Consider the following 23,182-nt stretch of genomic DNA (forward strand, 5'->3'; position numbering starts at 1 on the left):
TGAATAATAAAATAATTCAGTAAGAGGTCAGTATTTTGCATAGCATTGTAAAGAAGTGGGTTGTTTGGAATGGGTGGCAGTTAAAAAGCCAGACTTTTTTTAGACCCTGAGACTACTGAATATTGCTTCTGAGCGTTTTGTTGTTGTTGTTGTTGTTGTTGTTGCTTTTAAGATATGTTTGAAGCTAAACAAGTATCTCTATGAGTTCTGTAGCTACATTTAAGGGCACTGTTGTTAATGAAGGAGTAAAGAATTTTGTGGAAGTTGGATTTCTCCACAGTGATTTGCCTGCAAGAGAAATATCTCTGTGAGGAGAGAATGAGGGAGAACATCTTTGTTTAAAGCTTATTGTGGACTTTAAATTGGGCCCCTTTATTACTCATTCTAGATTTTTTTTTCCTGCTCCCATGTGTTGTAACTTAGTTTATATCCCGTTCACATACATTTCTTCACCATTAGTCATTAAGTAGCTGGACTGAAAACTCTTAAGTCTTTGATTTGCCACCTTTACATTTTCTGATACTCAATAGTGCAACCACTTACTTGATTTTTGCCAGGATTGAATAGATTCTAAAACAAACCATAATAATTTTATAAATACTTAGATGTTTTGTTGAAGAGGTTTTAAAAAACTGTGGGCTCATTTTCAGATACTTTTATTTTAACTAAGCAACAGAATATCTTCTTTGCAAATGATTGTGGCGTATCAGAAAGCTTATGCCTTTAAAAAAAGGCAAAAGTTATGATTTGCAGTTTCAAATGAAATATAAAGCTAGTTTTTCTCTCTAGGAACAGATGTAATGTGTAGCTGATTGGTTTTTCAGTTAAGTATTCTAAATTTGTATACTTCTATATATATGCGTGTGTACTTTTTTTTTTTTTACCTGAGAAATCCAAATTGAAGCTTTCTGATGTATTAAGTATTTATTAAGAAATTTAAATCACTCATCTTTTACAACACTTGAAAATTTGATGAAAATATTGAACAAGGTTTGAAAGAACCACCTAAAACATTTGAAGGGCTATTATTCTATAAATGCCTAATTCTATTGGCTGTATAGCTGTTCTGAGTCCTTTTTTGGGTTATAATTAATAAAAAAAATCACTAGAATTTTAACTTTGGTGAGTTGGTGTCTCATTTCATGTTATGAAGTGCATTATCTCATGTTGCAATGTAAGTAAAATACTAATTTAAAGTTACTAACATCTCCTAAGACTTCTCACAAGTATACTTCTTCTAAACTTTTTCTTTCAAAATGCAGGAGTTATTTGCTGTTAGCCAGAGTGTCATTTAACTAATTTTGTTGTGTTTATGTAAGAGTTCAGAATTAAAAGCATGTCCCCAATTTTTAGTATTAATTAAATAAAGAACAAACTAGGACTTAAACAGCTTTATTAGTACAAGATTTCTTTGAACATGTGGGCAATATAAAATACCTAGGAGGTAGATTAAAATGCGCTGTGTATGATTCACTACACTGAAGACGTCTGACATACCAAATGTATGCATAAGCTGCTGTTTTAGAGGGTTGCATCATTTCTGATTGGATGGCTTTACTCTTTTTTTTCCCCCCTTTACTTTATTGGTTTAAAATGCAGGAATTAGTTACTTGTTCTGCAGGCTAAGGGAAAGATGTCTAAGGACTGGTGTTGTGTACTGAGCTCAGACCCCTGGGATGAAGCAGCTGTATGTTCTCATGTACAGGGCACTACCACGGTGCTGGCTTTCAAAAAGCAGGGTACTGTGACATTTGAAACCAAAGCTTTTATGTTATATGGTGACTATTTTGGTGTTCCTTTGTTGCATTTCCATGAAATTTAACAAGTTAGAAGCAAATTTGTCAGCGTTAAGTCAGTTCTATATGTGGTTTTTGTGTTAGTTGAAGTGAAAATGTGAAGAAAACAATTCATCCTCATTGCTTGCTTACTTAAAAATCATTCAACAACTGAGTGCTCATTTTCTTTATATTGTTCTGATTTCTTTCTGCTCTCAGGAATGAGTTTTAATATTTACATTCCAAATAGACTTTTTAAAGCTAATGATAATTTGGGAGGAGATGTTTTTATCTTAAGTTATGAAATTATTGGCATGCCATTTGCTTACCAATTGGGTCTTTTGTTAAATGTCATTCTAGCATCATTTTATATGTGCTATTATAGTAGACAGACTATGTAACCATTATATTCTCAGGGTCATCAGAAGTAGAAAACTCTTGTTTTTTTTTTCTTTTTGGCACATGTGTTTCATTCTTATTAGATGCAAATTATTGTAATGTAAATCATAGACACACCACCTATTTTTTACTTTCTAAGTTGGTTTCAGGCTCTGCTGAATAAAAATCTTTGGATCTTTTTTCTCTATTCATATTTCTTGGTAGTGTATATGAATCAAAGATTGCTTAAAGAGGAAGAAACTGGAAATTGCTTTAAAAATCTGTTAAAAGTTGTGGAAAATGCCTTGACAGAAATTTCATTTTTCTTGTTGAGTTTTTAGTTGGAAAAAAATATATATGTACATATCTGTATATGTACCTACACACTTGCACACGCATACACACACACACACACACACACGTGCACCACATCACATATATTGTTTGGAGCTAGAACATACGCTAACCTGAATGTGCTTTGTAACTAAAGTTGAATGATTCTGTGAGAAACAAAACTTTCAAAAATGTGATTTCTGCCCACTGCTAGGAAGTAACCAAGTGGTATAGACATGCTTTCACTGAGATGGTGTGAATACTATGAGATAGTGTAGGAAAAAGCTATGAATTTGTCTTTCATGAGGTAAAAATCAGTAATTGTGTTGTCTTCAATGCAAATGAATTCAGTCTCCTATAGGAATGTTAAAGAAAACAGTATCTCAATTGTATTTTGCTTGTATGTACTACATTGTGTATAGTTGAATTAAATACCAAAAAGAAAAAAAACAAAAACAAAAACAAAAAAAACCCATCCAACCTCAAGCCCTTCCTGCAACAAAGGCTTTTGCTGCATCAATTTTTAATTTTGAAAAGATTTTTTTAGGTTAAAATTATATGGTAGGCTTCTATTTAAAGAATTTGTTGAATTAAAAATTGATGCCTGAATTTAATTAAATAGATTCCATGTGTGGATATAATGTATATTAATATAAAATACATGTCAAACTGTAAGATAACTTTAATTTGGCTTTGAGTTGGACATTACATTTCCCATTTTAAAAAAGGCTAATAGTTTTTTCATATGGTTCTAGGCTATGCCATAAACAATTACACATTTTTGTAACCTTTAAGAGATAAGTATTAGAATTAAAATAGAAGCAATAAAAAAAAACAGTTGATAATTCAGGTGGTAGTGTAGGTTTAAAATTCAAGCTTACAAATATTAAAAAACTGGTCATTTGATGTTTTTACCTTATTTAGTTAAATATTAGAAGCCACTGAAATCTACAAATCAAAATAGTTTTTATGTACTGCTTGATTTTCCAATTTGTCAAATTCATCTCCATTTTAAATTTGTATTGTAGCAATTTATGAAAGTTTTAAATGGCTACATAAACATTAATTCTAAAAGGTGATTTGGTGATATGTGATGCATTTGTCAAATTGTGTTTTTTAAAATAATATTTCCTTGTAATTATGGCTGGGTATAAGATGACCAGTAAGGGATGGTCTCAAAGGTTTATTTTTTATTATTTTAACCTGAGATTACATAAAGATGAGAGAAGATTAGTAATATTTGTGTAGCACCTTTTATACGTAATGATATAATGTATTTTCTTTAAGAAGAGTTTTTATAAAGGACATTAGGCAGTTTGGAACTAATTGCATATCAAAATCAACATTTCACTATTTTGAGTAAATGTTTTTATTTTATGGAGGTTGATCCAGTTTTTCAAGTGGGGGGGGTATGTAAATGATGTTGAAATGTGCATAAAAGGATAGGAACTTGGGCACATTTATTAAAAGTCAAAACTATGAAACTCAGATTTCTACAGGAACTATTTACACATATTTGATACTTCTCAGCTTTCTAAATATTTGCTGTCTATCGCTGAATCACTCTTCCAAGTCTTCTAATGGAATTCTCAAAAGTAGATGAGCAATTGGTCAGTTGTGAGAGGATATTATTTGAGCTAAGTGTGTCATCTCTGTGATTCAGTGGGGTGTGTGCACATGGGTGTCTGTGTGCGTGTGTGCTTTGTGGGGGACAGTAGTTTCAGACAGATGGTATCAGGAGGGAAGAGAAGGAAATCTTTAACTGAGCAACGATTGCTCTGGATTTCAGTCTTGACAGGGCAAATGAAAATTGCTAGGTGTTTGAACTTTGTGACAAAGGGAATCAGTATTTGCTTTGAGTGATGCATGACTCTTATAGGTGCTTAACCTTGTGGAAGCCAGGGCTCAGGTACCTGTGTGGCTTCTTCAGTGAGCTTGCTGCTGGGAGGACCATCCAATGGACAATCTATTCTTCCTTTCTTTTGCTTGGATATCCCTTCTCACTAGTAGAGTTAGTTAGCTCAGTGACTCTGTGAAGGCTCTGATGATCTATAAGCCATTTTTATAAATGCTAGAAAATTAAAGATTTGAATATGCATTTTCACTTAGGAATTCTATACTGTGGAAGACAGTAGATTATTTTACATAACAAGTACTCTGACGGAATCAATTTCATTAGAAGCATAGTATTAGACTGGTTTCTTTGGAGACTTAAAAAAGTTGAACTATAAGTTTCAAAATACATTTTTAAAAATTCCACTTAAATGCCACCAACGTGTCTTCATTGTTCTTTTCTGCGTTGAAGAACAGAGTAGTGTGACTTGGCTGAGCCGGTTTTTTAAACCAGTTTCCTAAAACTTTTAGTCAAAAGCATCATGTCTCAAAAGTTATGATTGACTTCTTAATTTGAAGGATGGGATAGTTCTGTTGAACAAAACATGCCCAAATAGTTTATTAGCCAAAGTTTATCCTTTTTACACTGAAATTCAAGTCCAATTACTTTGGGTAGTCATTCAAAACACTATCACTGAAGAAAAACATAATAGCAAATAAACAACAAACACCTACTAGTAAAGATAACAGTGCTTCCTCCCAGTTATCATCATTAAAATATTTTTAAAAATCTTTTACTTTATAATTTAACTTCATGCTTACAAAGTTATAATTTTCATTTGGTGGCATGGACTCTATGGGTTCTATTTTGGGCAGCAAAATTGCAGAGTGCTCAAAGCATTATTTTTAAGGTTTTTCTTTTCCTGTTTTGATCATGTACTTTGGTCTTCCCATAAAATAGTGAAGAAAAATTATTTTCTTTTATAGAAAAATTCAGATTCTGTTGTGCTTTGACTTCTAAAGATGAGGGAGAATATAGTAATTATTTCTTTAATTTGGTGTAAAGTTTGGTGGCATATGGAGGTAAAGATTAAGTAGACCAGAGAAAATGGATGCTTTTGCACTCATAGCAGGCAGTCAAATCTAAAAGCTAACCCAGCTAACCCATCATTTAATAGATACATGTCTCCTTCCCAAGCCTCTATTTCTCACTGCATAATAAGCTTGCATTTTTGAGATACATTTTGTTCATTTATTCCTGGATTTCCTTACTATTTATCTGTTCTATATTTTATTCTGAAGATGTGAACATTAGTTAGAATTGTTTCTAAGAACATTTCATTAAAGAGGTGTTTTAATAAGTCCAATAAATGAAAAGAGTTCTGATGCATATTTTAGACTTTCTGATATTTACCTATATCATAAGAAATGTTGTTACCTAATGACCAGGAAAATATGTATGGGACCATTGCAGTGAGAATGGTATTTTCAGTTTTTCTCATTATCATGTAATTAATGTGTGCCTTAGGGGGAAGCTTGGATTTTTAATTTTTGTTTCAAATGTGCTCAGAAAGGTGGTTTCATGATTCCATGCATTGATATGTGAATAATGCTATTGTTATCGCAGAGAGATACACATATTTTTTATGTGCCTGCATCTTATATTCATCTAATACTGATGATGTCCCAGCCTTTTCACATTATTTCATTTATTCCAAATAATTATGGGAAGAAGATGGGACAATTAATATCATCCCCTTTTTCAGATGAGGAAACTTAGTTTCAGAGAAATTTAATAATTTGCCTGAGGACACATACCCATTAAATAGTAAAGCTAGGGCTAGAACCCAGGTCTTCTGATCCTCAGTCCACAGTGCTGAGACTTTTTTTTCTTCACTTGTTTAAATTAAAAAAGTCAATCTAAGTGTTGTATGGTTCAAAAGGTGCCATTCAAGAGTAATGGAAATAACTGAAAATAGATTTGTTTGTGAATGACCCTTTGCAACAATCTCTTACATCATTCTGAATGATCTGTACTTTGTTATTTTTTTTTTTTTAGGAAAAAAATAATTAGAAACAGTCAATTTAAACATTAACAGCAGCATTACCTCCTTTTATCACCATGCTTGCCCATAGACAGAAATGGGGTTGGATTTTATTGTTGTTGTTGTTACATTGCTTTTTTCAGTGGCTGCATTCCTTGTGTTAAGAAATAGAACACTGCCAGGGAAGATGTATCTCTCGACATCTTGAGCCGCACGCATTAGGCAGTGAGCTGTAGCCCTGGTTAAGACTAGAAGCCATGTGGAAAAGGAAAGTCTAGCTCAGGGAATTGCTTGGGTGGGTTCTTCCCAGGTTTTAACCAACCCATTGCTGGAGGTCAGGACTGTGTTCTGGTTTGTTTTCCTGGTAACTGTCAGATCTTTCCCTAGATTTGGTGTTTCTCTGCTTCAGTTTCTGTACAGAATCTGGCCTTTGGCTTCTCCGTGGGGATGGAATGAGTATTAGTAGGACAGCATCCATGAGGTTTTCAGAGTTCCTCATTAATGACATAATCACTCAAAAACATATACTAAATAAGCATGTTAGGTACAGTCCATTTCCCCTTAATTGTAAACTTTTCCTGTATTTATCCTCTTGTTTCCTTTAACTGTTGTGTGCTATCATATTTATATGGTGGTGGAGGGAGGAAGGCATGATCAAGAAAACAATAGGTGAAAAGATTATTTTCAACCCCCCCCCCCCCATTTCTTTAAGTTAGTATAGTCTGGGGTAGGGTGTTGCATGTTCTGTGCAGTTCTGACTTGGAAAATGGGCGAAGGAAGGTAACTAGTAGTTAAAAAGCAGCTCGAAGGGTGGGTGATGTGTATTGAGGAGGGCACCTTTTGGGATGAGCACTAGGTGTTGTATGGAAACCAATCTGACAATAAATTTCATATATTGAAAAAAAAATAAATAAAAAGCAGCTCGTGTCTTAGGTGCTACACCAGGCCTTATGTGTATCTTATTTTATCCTCACCACAGCCGGGGAAGATCTGTACCTCATCCCTTTTACAGATAGGGCTGTGAAGCTTCTGACTCAAAAGCAGCCCCTCCTTTCACCTGACAAAACCTGCTTGCTTCAAAGAAGCAGTGGCCCTATTACCTTTCCTGCCTCCTAATTGGAACGTAGTAACAGCACTACTCCTCCAGCAGGAGCTGTGATAATGTTTGCATAGGTTACAGGGTAACTTTGTATATTTTTCCCAATGCAGAATAAAAAATCTACATGTATACAACAGATATGCTGAGGAAGATAAGAGGCTGAAGTCCACTATATATTTAATTTAATATAATTGAGAAACAACTGAAAGTGTTAGTTGTAATTGGAGGGCACTTTCTGAAGTAGTCTTACTGTAGAGGCATTAGTAATTATAAAAGATAGATGTTTTAAAAAATCATTGTGGTTGAAAATGAAGTGTAAAAAAAAACAAGCCATAATGTGTATGCATTGTGGGGAGAGGCCTGTATTCATGCCTTTGGCTCAAGTATATTTTTTTAAATACTGAAAAATACAGCCTTTTTTGTCTAGGACCTAGAATGTTGCACAAAGTTTGGCATGCTTTCATTTTTATCTGTACATAAAAATGACTTAGAGAAGGAAAATGGGGGATTCTCACAAATTGCTTTTCATAAGATGATTCATCTTATTAACATTAGAAAATTTTAAGCCTTTTTGACACCTGGAAACAGTGAAAGCACAAGGAGTAGGAAGATCTATATGTTCTTTTTGATACAATACTGAAACCTACTATACAGTACATTGGTGACTTTGTTTTAGGTAAACAAGGTGGAAGTTACAATCATACTATCAATGAAATAGATATGCAAGAGTTGTGCATCTAGATATAGATGTTATTTTTTGATAACATAATTTTACGAACTTAATTATAATTAAAAATAAAAATAATGACTTTTCTCAGTCAAGAACCTCTAATAGAGCTTAAAATGTTATTAGAGAAGACCTTTCTATTAACTTGCTACCTCTTCTCTTTACTCTTTGCCTTCAAAAAGCACACCAAAAAAAAAAAAATGTAATTGAACGGGGATTCTGTGGACAGGTTAACCTCAAGCCAATTCACAAAATAGAAGATACTTTGAAAAAGCTCATGTGAGGACAGGCTGTAACTAACTGTGTTATATGGAGACCTTTTACTTGAGTCCCTCCTGATCTTTGTGATTTTAACAATGCATATTTGAGAAATGAATGTTTTCCTTGTCATTGTGTGGATAAGATTTTGGAGTAAAATGTGCATCTTTGAGAGAGTAGGAGATAGAAGATTAGACAGTTTAACACTGAAAAAAAATGCCCTTTAACCTCTTCAGTTAGAAAGAAAGAAAGGAGGAGGGAGGAAAGGAAGGAGGACAGGAGATAGGCAGCCATAGGAACACAGGTGACTGAGTGAACAGTGTCATGTAGCTTGTTCATTCTCTAATTCCAGAGCATGGGGAAAGACTGGTACTCACTGATAGTGTGTACAAGACAGTAAATGATTCCAGCGGTGACAGCAGGACTGGAAATCTCACGCAATTCGTTCTTTTCTTTGACATTTAAAAACTCTAGGAGTATGTGGCTGGCTTGCCCCACAAAAGGTTTTGCATTTCTTTCTATGAGGCCCTGTACTGGCCACTTCCTCTCTCTCTCTCATTCTCCTTCCTCTTTGCATTTCTGTGAGGATGGCTGGGCAGGGCTGGAAGGTGCTTGGTTTGTAGGCCTGCCTCCAGCTGAGTGCCCCCTAGGTGGCTGGGTTTGGGGAAGCCAGGAAGGCATGTGTGCGCTTGCTCAATGTGTTGGAATGTATGGGTTCTGTGGCATACGCTTACCCGGAAAGTGCAGGAGGCAGGCAGACAGACAGACACACACACACACACACACACCCCACACACACATTCCTCAGTGGTAGTGGGGGTCAAATGTTGGCTTTTTGTGAGGAGTTGAAAGTTTGGGAAGGAATTTCCCAGTGTTGAAAGTTTGGGCTACTTTCCCGCCCCACTAAAGTGCAATTGTATTTATTCTTTGTAAAGGGAAAACATCTTGGGGTGCCTGCGTGGCTCAATTGGTTGGGTGTCCAACTTTGGCTCAGATTGTGATCTCATGGTTCATGGGTTTGAACCCCACATCGAGCTCTGCACTAACAGCTCAGAGCCTGGAGCCTGCTTTGGATTCTGTGTCTCCCTCTGTCTCTGACCCTTCCCCGTTCACACTGTGTATCTCTCTCTCTCTCTCTCTCTCAAATAAATAAACATTAAAAAAAATAAAGGGAAACCTTCTTTGTTGTTTTTTATTTTTTGAATACTGTTGAAGGATAGAAAAAAAATTTGTGGATGCATAAATAATCTGGCCCTTCTCCTAAATCTAACTGTACTCTTTCCTCCATTCTCTTCATACTAATAGTAATGTCTTTGAATAAAGGACACTGAATTTTTAAAATAAGCTTTTGAAAACTCTGAGTTGTGCTGCTGCTAGAGATGATAAAATCAAGGATCTTTAGAAACCAAGTTTTAAGCTCAGAAACGTAGGATTTAGTCTCCCTCTGAAGGAGTAGAGATACTCCTCAACCGAAATACTAGTTGGTGAATATTCTTTTTATTTGTTTGCCCCTTAATATTTTTAAAAACTTACATTCGTTTTTTTATTCACAAAAAGTTTGAGATGACAAAAGTGCTGGTTATTCAATTATTTAAAATTTTTTTTTCAACGTTTATTTATTTTTGGGACAGAGAGAGACAGAGCAAGAACGGGGGAGGGGCAGAGAGAGAGGGAGACACAGAATCTGAAACAGGCTCCAGGCTCTGAGCCATCAGCCCAGAGCCCGACGCGGGGCTCGAACTCACGGACCGCGAGATCATGACCTGGCTGAAGTCGGACGCCCAACCGACTGCGCCACCCAGACGCCCCATTTTATTTTAAATAAAGAAGGTAGGGATTTAATTTTATGAAGTAGGTAAGTGAAACCAGCGTTTTGTTTTAAGGGTTCTAAAAGACTGGGAACAGGTGGTTGGTTCTAATATAATTCTTTTTACATCTTAGGAGATTTGCCAAGGAAGAGTTAGCTCTTTGGCTCATTGATTTTTGTATTAATGGTTTGCTGTGCATGTCTGTTTCAATAATGATTTCAAAACAACAATTTTGATATTGAAAATTTGTGGCTTGAGTTCAAATGTAATGATTATGGTGAAGATGTTAACACTACAGCCTTAAAAATTTCCAAGCCAAAGTGCTTTTATTCCTTATGGCAGTACTTTTAACAGTATGTTCCACAAAGCCTTAGGATTCTGAGGAGATGTCAAATTTATGAGAAGGAAGGAGTGGACAATGTACCTGGGAGACCCTGGCTTCTTAACTACCTTTCAATCAGAACACAGCTACATTCATTGCTGTTTTATGTATTGGAGTTCAGTCTAGAATTGGGTTCAGAAAAGGGATTTGCCACTTTGAGAAATAGCTTGAAAGTTATCTGTCATATAGTATATAGTTTTGGGCCTTGAATCCATTCCTTGTTCAGGCATTCCCGAAGATCCAAAGCTCTTTCTTGAGGAAAGTTTAGACCCTGCCTTTGCTACTTCTGAATCTACTTTCTGTGGAATGGCCTGTCACTTTTGCTTTAGTAACAAATGTTTGTTTTGCCAACTGCATGCCAGACTACTAAATCTTTGGATTTTTCTACAATCAATAGCACAGAATGTTTGCCCGTCAGGAACCTTCTAGGGAACTCCTTGGCCAATGATTGCACTCCGGTTCTCAACAGAGCCATTAGCGTCAACTGACTTTGTTGAGTGATGGGTCTAGTAACATGGGACCCACTCACTCATCAACAACAAGTTTTTGCTTCAGGAGGTCCAAGCAGGTTGACCCACCTGCCTCTTCTTCAAGCAGAGCATCCCTACTTGATATGGTATCAGGCAAGGTATATGGTGTGGTTCTAGGTATGAAGCAGTGATCTTCAAAATATTTTCGACTGGTTCGAATGGACTCCTAACAAGTCAGAAAGGACATAAACCATTATACTCTAATACATCCTTGCACAGTTATCAGTTCTGCATGCATGAGTTTTGTTCAAAAACAGGATGTTACTTCAAACATTATATATTATTCTCTCAGTGATTTCTTAACCTGTGGTCAAGGACTCTTGGGGGCAGTCCTTAAAGTCCTTGGACTTTGCTTTCTGTGTTATTTAAAGAGCCTCCTAGATGGTTTTCATGCTGAGAGAGAGAGTGAGTGTGAGAGAGAGACAGACAGACAGACATGCACATGGAGGCTTTCCCCTCTGAGCTCTGCTCTTTGCCCTGTACTCCATTGTTCCAGCTTCCTGAAAACTGGTCTTCGAAGATTGCTGATGTCACATCATATATCCAAGTTTTGTTGTAAGACTGTTACAAGAAACCACCATATATTTACCGGGATCCACACTCAAATACTGGCAGGTGATATAAGGGGTGGTGAGGGGAGTGGTTTCTATGAAGTACAGGATGGCTATCTCTTCAGTCGGCTTCAGCCAGCTACTACCATGTGTTCTCAAACCTGGTTTTTCAAAAGAAGCTGGAAGTCAGAGTTCTTATGTTAAATATTGGCAACAATTCGGACATTTTTGTAGATACTGTGAGGGTCAAAAAGATGATAACTTGTGGGTTGAATCTGGCCCATGGCTTGCTGGTTTGCAGTCTCTGCCCATGAAAATCTGCAACTTCTGTAAAATACTGTTGAAGACTCTCTCCATTATGTTTAGTATCTCCTACCCTTAAGGCTTGTCTGGGAGTGAGAGGGAAAAGTTCTTCTCTTCATAAACTGGTTAAACTTGTATGTCTTATCTAATGATGATGATAGCTCTTTGGGAGCTCATTTGCAGCAACCATCCTTAGTCTAGTTAGTTTTCTGGAATAAATTTTTTCCATTATAAAGTACCTTATACTTTTGGGGCGCCTGGGTGGCTCAGTCGGTTAAGCGTCTGACTTCGGCTCAGGTCATGGTCTCGCGGTCCGTGAGTTTGAGCCCCGCGTTGGGCTCTGTGCTGACCGCTCAGAGCCTGGAGCCTGTTTCAGATTCTGTGTCTCCCTCTCTCTCTGACCCTCCCCCGTTCATGATCTGTCTCTCTCTGTCTCAAAAATAAATAAACGTTAAAACAATTTTTTTAAATAAAAAAATAAAGTACCTTATACTTTTAATTTTATGTAATAATTTATTGTGTTTCTGTTATATTAAATCATCTGAAATCCTTTTTTTTTTTTTTTAATGTTCATTTTTGAGAGAAAGAGAGAGACAGCACTAGCAGGGGAGGGGCAGAGAGAGAGGGAGACACAGAATCCGAAGCAGGCTTCAGGCTCCGAGCTGTCAGGAGGTCACAGGGCTCGAACCCACGAACCGTGAAATCACGACCTGAGCCGAAGTCAGGCGCTCAACCAACTGAACCACTCAGGCACCCCTGAAATCCTTTTGTAAATTTAGAATGTATGTATGCTGAATATGTGACAATCTTAGTTTAATGTATATGCTATTTCATAATGCCTGTTCATGAGAAAAAATTAGTCCCCGTTTTCCTATAATTGGAGGAACATATTTCCACATAAGTTTCAATTATACACTCTCCAGTTAAACACTGGGCCAACTATAGGTAATGTTTTAAACCACTTTCTAAGAAAATATGATTCTCATATGTCTGGCAAACATTTTTTTAAGTAAGAACTTGAGTTCTGCCTGCAAGTGAACATCTAGGATAAGGCAGGTAGTTTTAAAGCATAGAGTGTACTTGGCAGGAAAATTCAGTGGTGAAAAGTAGGGCTTTTAAATATTTTGAAAAATGTTTTGGTTACTCTTGCACTTTCTTGTATTTAAGTTGACAAAATTGAAAGCCATATAGATGCTGCTTCTAGGTCTGGGGTGCAGTAAATACTCATTAAGGCCAAAGTAAATGAAAACTACCAGTTACCTAAGGGACCTTACCAAAAAAAGCCAAAAAACAGACAAAACCACCACAAAACAAAAAAGCTGCTAGGACAGTTGGATTAGCATTTTTTTTAAATTTTTTTTTTCGACGTTTATTTTTTTGGGGACAGAGAGAGACAGAGCATGAACGGGGGAGGGGCAGAGAGAGAGGGAGACACAGAATCAGAAACAGGCTCCAGGCTCTGAGCCATCAGCCCAGAGCCTGACGCGGGGCTCAAACTCACGGGCTGCGAGATCGTGACCTGGCTGAAGTCGGACGCTTAACCGACTGCGCCACCCAGGCGCCCCTGGATTAGCATTTTAAAAATGTGTCCTTTTATTCTAAAACTTACATGAATGAAATAGCTCATTAGCAGTCACTATAATGGTGAGGTAAGTACATGTCTTGGAGAATGTGAGTTCTCAGTTCATCTGTGGTAAGGCACAATAGAGTGACATGTAGGTGTCTGGGAATTCAGGATTTCATTTGGCTTCCTTCATTTGTAAAGGATCGAATGGTCATTGGTTCCATTAAAATAGCCAACTCTGTTTTTTGGACTGGTCTTTTGAACCTTACCATTTTGAAGTTCCATGAGATCTTGCTCTTGTCTTATTTTTTAATTCCACTGCTGCAGCTTGCATGCCTTGAAAAGTGGAATGAGCTGCTCATTAAATATCTTTCAAGTTTTAAAAATTAAAGCCATAATGTATCATTAATAATTTGCTTTTATTTCTTCTTTTTATTTTCAAATTGAGGGCAGGGAGAAATAGCAGTTCAAAGTTTTTACTCTTGTGAATGGGTTTTTCAGTCTTTGTACTGAATCTTTGGCTTAAGTGGAATGAAATCTTCATGGGCATTTTAGGTACAAAGGCCCTTTAAAACATGAGGTATGTGGGGAGCCTGGGTGGCTCAGTTGGTTGAGCATCCGACTTTGGCTCAGGTCATGATCTCACGGTCCGTGAGTTCGAGCCCTGCATCAGGCTCTGTGCTGACAGCTCGGAGCCTGGAGCCTGCTTCGGATTCTGTGTCTCCCTCTCTCTCTGCCCCTCCCCCGTTCATGCTCTGTCTCTCTCTGTCTCAAAAATAAATAAACATTAAAAAAATAATTAAAAAAAAAACATGAGGTATGCTGCAAAGAACAGTTGTACAGGGCTGCAAAATGAGTATTGCAAAGCAGAACTTTAGATTTGGTGTAACCAGAATAAGTTTTGCAAATCAGTCTTTTTAAAAAAATTAAGTAAGGGTGGGTTAATCTTAGTATTATTAGACTCTGTGATTACACAAAAATACAATTTCCTCTCTAGGTATTTCTTTCTTCAACCCAAATTACATTAAAAATCTGCTGGGAGGGGTGCCTGGTGGCTCAGTCGGTTAAGTGTCTGACTGTTGATCTCGGCTTGGGTCTGGATCTTGGAGTCGTGAGTTCAGGCCCCGTGTTGGGTGTGAAACCTACTTTAAAAAAAAAAATCTGCCCGGAATAATAGAAGAAAAATCTATGTATATTTTTTAAGAAATAAAAACAAACCAAAACACAGAAATAGCAGTCCTCTTATTTCAAGATAGTAGGAAGATACAAGCAAGTTAAGTTGTGTTTTTATGTAGTAACTGAAAGATGATCAAGTTAAGCAGACAGTATCTGAAGTTGTTGTGGGAAAAAATAGACAAGTGCAAAAAATGGCAGAATTTACCAATGGCTGAGATAATTCATACCCAAGGAAATGAATGATCTTAAATGTTAATTGCAAAACAAGATACTGTCAGATGTTCTGTATTAGTAATCTATTGATGCATACAGATTACTCCAAAACTTAGCAATTTAAAGCAGCAAACATTTATTATCTCTCACATTTTCTGAGGGTCAGGAATATGGCAGCAGTTTAGCTGGGTGGTTCTAGCTCAGCATCCTTCATGAGGTTGCTATCAAGCCCGCTCATGTGGTTGTTGAAAGGCCTCAGTTTCTCTGTGGCTGTTGGCTAGAGCTTTCAGCTCTTCACAACATGGGCCTCTCCTGAGGTCTGCTCACAGCATGGCAGCAAGAGTAACCCAAGAGAGCTGACCCCACACTGCCTTGTACCACCTAATCAGTGAGTTGCACATCAGCACTTCTGCCTTATTTTGTTTGTCAGACATGAGACACTAGTCTACCCCACGCTCAGTGAGAAGGAGTTACTCAAAAAGAGAATACTGAGAGGTGGGAATCATTGGGGGGAGCATCTAGGATTTAACTAAGTCAATCAGGAAAAGTCAACAAATCAAAGAGAGACTTGCTTAGTCTGGGGCGTATACTGAGGAGAATAATCTCCTTCTATTAATACTCAGCCCCTTTTGGAATAAAATGAATTCCTTATAAAACACCAGTAATAACAATTGTGGATTACTGAATCCTTTTATAATTCTTATTTAATTTTTCTCAACACCTTCTAGGGTGAGGAAGACACTACTGTCCTTATTTCACAGATTAGGGATCTGAGGCCCAGACTGTTCACATTACTTAGACGGGATCGTATATTTAACATTCAACCCGAAGTGTTCCCCCCCCCCCCCCGCCTTTTTGACTCTTTCTTTTCTCTCCCCTAAAGAGTGAGTTACTTTCTCTTTTATAAAACGCAACTTAATTTTTTCCTTTCAGATTTATCTGAAAGAGCTGAGTTTTTTAATGTTTAATTGAAAAGTTGAAAACCCTGTTCTTGTATCAATAAAGATGTTAGCTACTTTTCTGCCAACAGTAAAATAGCCTTTTTGCTATTTTTGTAATGGGTGAGGTCTGATTTCTCCAAAATTGTGCCATACTGTGGTTAGCCATAGTCTACAAGAGGAAAATATATTTACCCTTCTTTAAAATCATTGGTTTTCTAAGAAATATGCTATTTACCACACCAAATCTGAGTAAATCTTTCTGAGACAAAATGCAGTGGTCACTTTGATACCAGACAAGGCCAATTCTCTCCCCCACTAAAAATGCAGAACATCAGGCCTTCAGATCTTTGGTATCTACCTTTATTATACATTTATCTCTTGAGGAAATTTGATACAGTTTTTGGTGTTAGTCATATCCATGTTGGTGCTGAAGGGTTCACTCTGTAGCAGTGTCTTGCTAAACTCATGCAATCCTATCAACATTGCCTGTAGAATGTCCTATGACTTAAGTCAAATATAGTATTTTAATAGGCCCATCTTTAAATTTTCATTGAATCTTGGTGCTTACTTTACTTGCATTGCGTATTCCCATAACCCATTTAACCTTTTCTCCTAAAGGTCCTGATAACATGATAGTGTGGAGTGAGGAGTTATTTTGGTTCTTTCCTTCTGAATTTGTGTAGACTGAGGTTTATGGAGTGTTAGGGTCCTTTAGGAGTTACTGCTCTCTAGGAAAGATAGATACTTTTTATGTTGTTAAAAAAAAAAAAAACCTTTGGGGTAAATACTGAATTTTTTACACACTGTATATTCTAGTTAAACAAAGTTTATTCTGAGTTATCCTTTTTGAGAGAGGATTGTCCCTGAGTGGGTTCTTGACCCCTCCTTATTTTAAAATCTTGATGTATTTTTTTTTCACAAAACAATCAAATGATTACATTAAAAAATTATTTTTCTCCAGAGATTTTAGAGAGGACCCCCCCCCCCCGCCCAACTGCTTCAGTGGAAGGACCAAGTTTAAGATTTATTTCAGATTTTTGTCATCTTCAAGAGTTAGGAGGTTAAAGGTGAGCATGAACAATTCTGGGAGCTCAGAGGACCAATGTGATATGTAACTCTACACCTTTTTTATTATTTTTGTAATATTTAAATGCCAGTAGATATTTGCCCAAAGAAGTGTATTTTTTCTTATTCTTCCTCAGTGACTTATCCTCTTGTTACAATCCTAGCCCGGGGAAGAGGGAGGAGGGAAACAGAAGCCATCTAGTGGGCTGAACTGCCTCAGATGACCTGCTTGGATCTCATATAATCTCAGTTATTCCTCTTCAAATTACCTCTCCAGTTGGTTTGTTTTCCAAGTCTTAGAAAAGCAGAATTGCAGGTAAAAGAGAATATTTCCTGCTTGGTCACGTGATGGAGCCTGGCTCCTCACAGAGCCATGTGGGTGTCTCTACCTGCAAAACACCTCAACATAAGAGCTGTCCATATAGTTCCAGTTAGGACATCATTCTTCTGAATGTCCCTGGGTATGTGTAGTGGCCCTTGTGTATGGTTGTGTGTTTTTTGGAGACTTACATGTCCTGGTTTTTCAGAAGTGTTTCTGGGCTAATTCAGTTGTTATCTGACCCTCAGACATTCACTATTGTGTCTAACAGCCTAGGGACCACATAATGTAGAATGAATGTTGTTGGGCATTTTTCATCATCAGATGCATCGGGTCCTCTCTGAAAACAGAAGTATCAATTTTTCTGAATTTGGTTGATGCTGTTCAATTCTCAACCTGAGTTTATGGTTTGAATTAAATACATTGAAGCTTCATTGATGCAGGTTAGGGAAGATCAATGATAATTCATCAAATGTCTGAATGGGCAGATTTTTTAACAATTTATATTATCTTCAATTAAGTATTGCAACCTGAGTAAACTAACAAAATTTTGCTAAAGAGCAGTCCTATCAGACCTTTTTATTGAATATAAAAAATGATTTCTATTCATCATATCACTTATATGTAAATACTTCTGAAATGTGTTTAAATAGTTTATACTCTTGAGTACTTTAAATTTCCCTCTTATGATCTTGTTTGTATTGATTCTTTGGTTGAATAAGCACCCCTCCCCCTCTTTTTAAGAAAAAGGTAGAGTAGATTCCAGTTTTGTGCTATAACAATTAGAATTCATGACATTTCACTCTTCAGTGGGTTATAATATAATCTCAGTTTTTTGTAGGTTTCCAGTGCCCTTGAGATGCAAATAATTTAATATCTGAGTATTATCCTGTTCTAGAAGAATTTAGGATGATGCCTTTGTAATTTTCACATGACAAAAAGCGGTTAAAAAATCCATCCATTCAGAAGAGAGTTCAATTTAAATCATGGCAGTCCTATGTCACTTAATTGCCAGAAAGTGAAGGTAATTTTGATCAGAGTAATTACACCTTAATAAAATGGAAATACCTCTTTCTTTCAGTACTTTTATTTGGTTAATATTCATCAAGAAGAATCTAATAACCCAATAGAACTTTAGTTTGGGGGCTGTTTTAATATTTAAAAAAATTTTAACATTTATTCATTTTTGAGAGAGACAGAGTGAGTGGGGGAGGGGCAGAGAGCGAGGGAGACACAGAAACTGAAGCAGGCTCCGGGCTCTGAGCTGTCAGTGCAGAGCCCGATGTGGGGCTGGAACCCACAAACATTGAGATCATGACCTGAGCTAAAGTCGGACGCTTAACTGAGTCACCCAGGTGCCCCTAATTTGGGGGCTGTTTAAAGTATCCAATAGAACTTTAGTTTGGGGGCTATTTTATTCTTTTTAATTTTTTTTTAAATTTATTTTGAGAGAGAGTGTGCACACACACATTCAAGCTGGAGGAGGGGCAGAGAGTGAGAGAGGGAGGAAGGGAGGGAGGGGGGTGGAGAATCCCAGGCAGGCTCCTCAGTTTTAGCACAGAGCCAGAACGGGGCGGTGGAGAGGGTGGGGGTGGGGGGGTGCTGGCTGGATCCCATGAACTGAACTGTGAGATGATGACCTGAGCCAAAATCAAGAGTTGGATGGAGCCTAATCGACTGAGCCACTCAGGTGCCCCTGGGGACTGTATTAATATTTGATCATTTGACATTTGATTCTGTACTACCTTTACAGGTAAAATTTAAATACATTTTAGTTTTGAAGGAAATACTGTGGGTAACTTCTAAGATTGAGCCTAGCAAGCTACATTTTTAGAGATAGGATGATAACCTTCAATATCCAGCTGTTAAGTAGAAGAGGCTGCCTGGGAGTTGTGTTCTAGTGGGAGGTATAGAGCCTGTGGTCTCCTAACCCCTACTACATCAACACTCCAAAGGGTACTTCCGGTGTTTAACTTCTACACTCATTTCAGTTCTTCTAGCAACGAAAAAGTGTTTGTGGGTATTTTCATCTTGAGAAAAGCTTTTACTTCTGGATATTTTCTCTGTCGGGGGTCTTTAGAGACCTAAGCTTTGTTGATAGTGCTTCAGTCTGGCTGGTGGGTAAGAGGGATTCCATACCTAGTTGGTGATGTTGCATTTGGTTTTGAAATTCACTGCCTGCCAGCTCTCAATACCTCAGGTGAATGTCACATAATGTCCCAATAATTTAAAAAACGTTTTTGAGACTCAGTAAGGAATTCAAGTTATTTCAACTCAGAAGAGCGTTACTTGAGCACCTACTGTGTGTTTAGCCAGAGTGCAGGGCACAGTATATATAGCATGCAGAAGAAGCCAGCCCTCAGTCTCCACATTAATGAGCTAGGTTTGGAGGAGTCTTACTCTTTCCAAATTCACAGAAGCAAACCACGAGGAAACTGCTGCTTTTCGCCCTTACTATCCCTGTACCAGCTTAACGGGTTACCATATTTCTGGTTAGTCAAGAATACTTCTCAGATGTCTGTGGTGTGTTAAGTTTGGAAGAGAGCAAGACCCTCAACCTGAAATTGAACCTACCCCCACCTTCCCCACCCCACCTGTATGCATCCCTGGGTGCGTTAGGTTTCCCTTTCAGATTACATTTTTTCATCACTTACTCCCAGGTATTCATCCACACTTATGTGTGAGGCATTGTGTGTTAGGCAATTATTGTTGTAAAAAGGACAAAGGTAGATAAACCATAGAATCTGCCTTCAGGCTTGTAGTAAAATTAGCCTGTAGTTCCTGATCACACCTCTAATGCCCAGGGACAAAGTCCAGGTGCACCCTCGTGGGGCAGGAAGTACACTGCACTGCTATTGTTAAATTTGTTTGGGCAGTGGAAAACTGGCAACTGGGCGATCCCCTTGAAGATACAGGTGTAAGGTCCTCTCCTGTGTAAAGATCCCCCAGCTCCTTCTGAAATGTTCCTCTCAGGTTCTCACTATTTCCTCAGCCGTCACCAGCCTGACAGCGTAGTTATCTGTGTGCACAGCAGGCCAGTCTGATAGTCTCCTCACTGCTCTCGGAAATAATGACTTACTCACGGTGTGTGCCCAGCCATCACATAGCTGGTGCTTGCTAATGATAGAAGTGAATTGTCCGATTTTTAACCTGGTTTAACTTTAGTAACTCAAATGCTTAGGGAATGGTACATTCTGATAAACTAAGTTATCTGTGGTAACTGATGATTAAGCAGAAAATCCTTTCTTTGGCTTGCACTGTTGAAAGCCTTTCTAAAATCTTAGATCTCACCGTATGGAGGAGTGGTCTAATATATTAATCATCAAATTAATTTAGAATAAAATTAATTTAGAATATTGTTTAGCTAGAGAAACTTTAAGGCAGTCCTTTTGTGTGGTCTTTTGACCATCAGTATCACCTGGAACTTGGTAGAAATGCAGATTTTCCACCATAGCCCAGGCCTCCTGAATCAGAAATTCCTAGGTGGGTCCAACAATCTGTGTTTTAACAAGGCCTTTACGTGATTCGGATACACTGAGTTTAAGAGCCACTGGTATAGGTCAATTGTTCTGAACCCTGGATCCATATTATAACTACTTGGGGAGCTTTATTTGAAAAATGAAGTCCCTGAGCTCATCTCCAGAAATTCTGATTTATTTGGCCTGGGTAGGCCTAACATACCTATTTTTTAAGTGCCCCCAGGTGATTCTGAGGTCCAGCTAGAGTTGAGAACCAGTGATGTAGGGGTGGAACAGAAATTTGGAACTTATTCCACATTATCCTCTGCAGCTTTCTTAAAAAATAAATCCAGGGCACCTGGCTGGCTCAGTTGGAAGAGAATGTGACTCTTGATCTTGGGGTTGTGAGTTCGAGCCCCACACTGGGTGTAGAAATTACTAAAAGATAATAATAATAAACTTAAAAAATAAATCCAAAGTAATTCTTCTTTCACCTAAAGAAAAATTTACATTTATATTTTGCTTATCAGGGTCTCATTGAGCAAGCAGTCCCTACTTTTCATGTCACTGCCTTAATAAAAAAGCAAGTGTTTTTATGCCAGTGGTATTTTCCCACAGGAATAATGTCATATTTGGGTGTTAATTTCCTGATCAAGGCATTGGCATCAAATAAATCATAGATGGGACCAATAATATATCATAAAATCAATGATACAATAATTATAAACCTCTGTGGTCATTTAAAATCATAATATTATGCTCCAGGTCCAATAAAATCATCATAGATGTGGTGTGCAACCTAGGATTGCCCCAGATGTCTCAGGGCCATAGAAAAATGCATGTGGGGGCGCCTGGGTGGCTCAGTCGGTTAAGCGTCCGACTTCAGCTCAGGTCACGATCTTGCGGTCCGCAAGTTCGAGCCCCGCGTCGGGCTCTGGGCTGATGGCTCAGAGCCTGGAGCCTGCTTCCGATTCTGTGTCTCCCTCTCTCTGCCCCTCCCCGGTTCATGCTGTGTCTCTTTCTGTCTCAAAAATAAATAAACATTAAAAAAAAAAAAAAAGAAAAGAAAAATGCATGTGGTTGTGGTAAACACAGTTTCCTGAATCTATTATGTAATAAATATTTATTAACACTATTTGTATGCACTCTTAGAATTTGGAGAGGAAAGATTCACATAGGCTAGGTCTCTAAAAATGTCCAAGGAAGTCTTGGATGGATGCCTTTTCTACCAGTAGACTGATCAGGAGTAAGCTTGAGGGTGGATAAAAATACTGGGATCCAATCACCGTCTGCTGTTGGTGGAGGTAGTTAATGTGGGTGTTTCTATCCCTGAAAAGCTCTTCTTAACGAAAGGACTGATCTAAGATTTCTCCTCTTGGCCTTAGTTCCTTCAAAGTTCTGCCTCTTAGCCAAAATAAAGGTAAGAGAAGAAATGATATGATCAGTACACTTCACATTTGACTGAAAAGCCATAAGTTGTTAAGTTGTTAAGGCCTGCTTTTTGAGGGAGAGACTTCAGATATTCTCTTCGGGGTGGTCCAGTTGGCATAGGGAGGTGAGAGTACGGGGGAATGGTGTGGTGGAAGGATCCCTGGACTTGGGGCCTGAACACCCAGTTCAATCTGGCTGCGCTCCTTAGCACCTGTGTGACTTTTTTTTTTTTTTTTTTTAACATTTGTTTTTGAGAGACGGGGAGGGGGAGGGGAGAGGAAGAGAGAGAGGGAGACATAGAATCTGAAGCAGGCTCGAAGCTGTGTCAGCACAGAGCCCAACATAGGGCTCAAACTCAAACCGCGAGATTGTGGCCTAAGCTGAAGTCGGATGCCCAACCGACTGAGTCACCAGGTGCCCCTTGTGTGGCTCTTGATAGAACACCTCTCTGAGCTTCCCTCTTTTTTCCTGTAATGTGAGCAAGAACACACCTTACTCCCAGAATTGTAAGGATTGAATAGGTTAATATAAGTAATTGTCCCCAGCAAGGGAAGCTTTCCATAAAAGTTACTTTAAGTAGTTGAAATATTGACTGGGGAAACAGATGAGGAATAATGTCTGTATCATGCCGCTCTTGACCCTGGAGTAGAAAGCCTGCTTCCTGATGGGTACTCAAGCAGATAGAGTTCTGGGAAGCTAGGGAAAACAAGGTACAAATCCTTCCTGAGAAAGACAATAATAACGTCCATGGCTTGGGTCTTGGAAAGGCCCAGGAATGGCTGGAGTTTGAGTGTGTTGTCATACTTGTAGCCAGGTCTGCATGTTGACCTGAGCGCATTGTCAGTTAGGGATCTTGGTGACTGTCTGTTGCTCAGTAACTAAAGTGTTGTTTGGACCAAACTGTTGTTTCAAACTTTTCATGGCAGGTATTCCCTGTTGATTCTGAGCTCAGTGGTGTGCATTGATATCAACTACTATAAAATAACCACAAAT

At 38.0% G+C, this 23,182-nt stretch overlaps 1 protein-coding gene across 7 annotated transcripts in view; it reads left to right on the top strand.

Annotated features, from left to right (window-relative positions):
- The window catches only part of IGF2BP2 (insulin like growth factor 2 mRNA binding protein 2), a 156,407-nt gene that overhangs the window by 2,361 nt on the left and 130,864 nt on the right, over nucleotides 1-23,182 (top strand). The gene's annotated exons all lie outside the window — the stretch shown is intronic.

The sequence above is a fragment of the Prionailurus bengalensis genome, chromosome C2 (assembly GCF_016509475.1).
Source record: "Prionailurus bengalensis isolate Pbe53 chromosome C2, Fcat_Pben_1.1_paternal_pri, whole genome shotgun sequence".
NCBI lineage: Eukaryota > Metazoa > Chordata > Mammalia > Carnivora > Felidae > Prionailurus > Prionailurus bengalensis.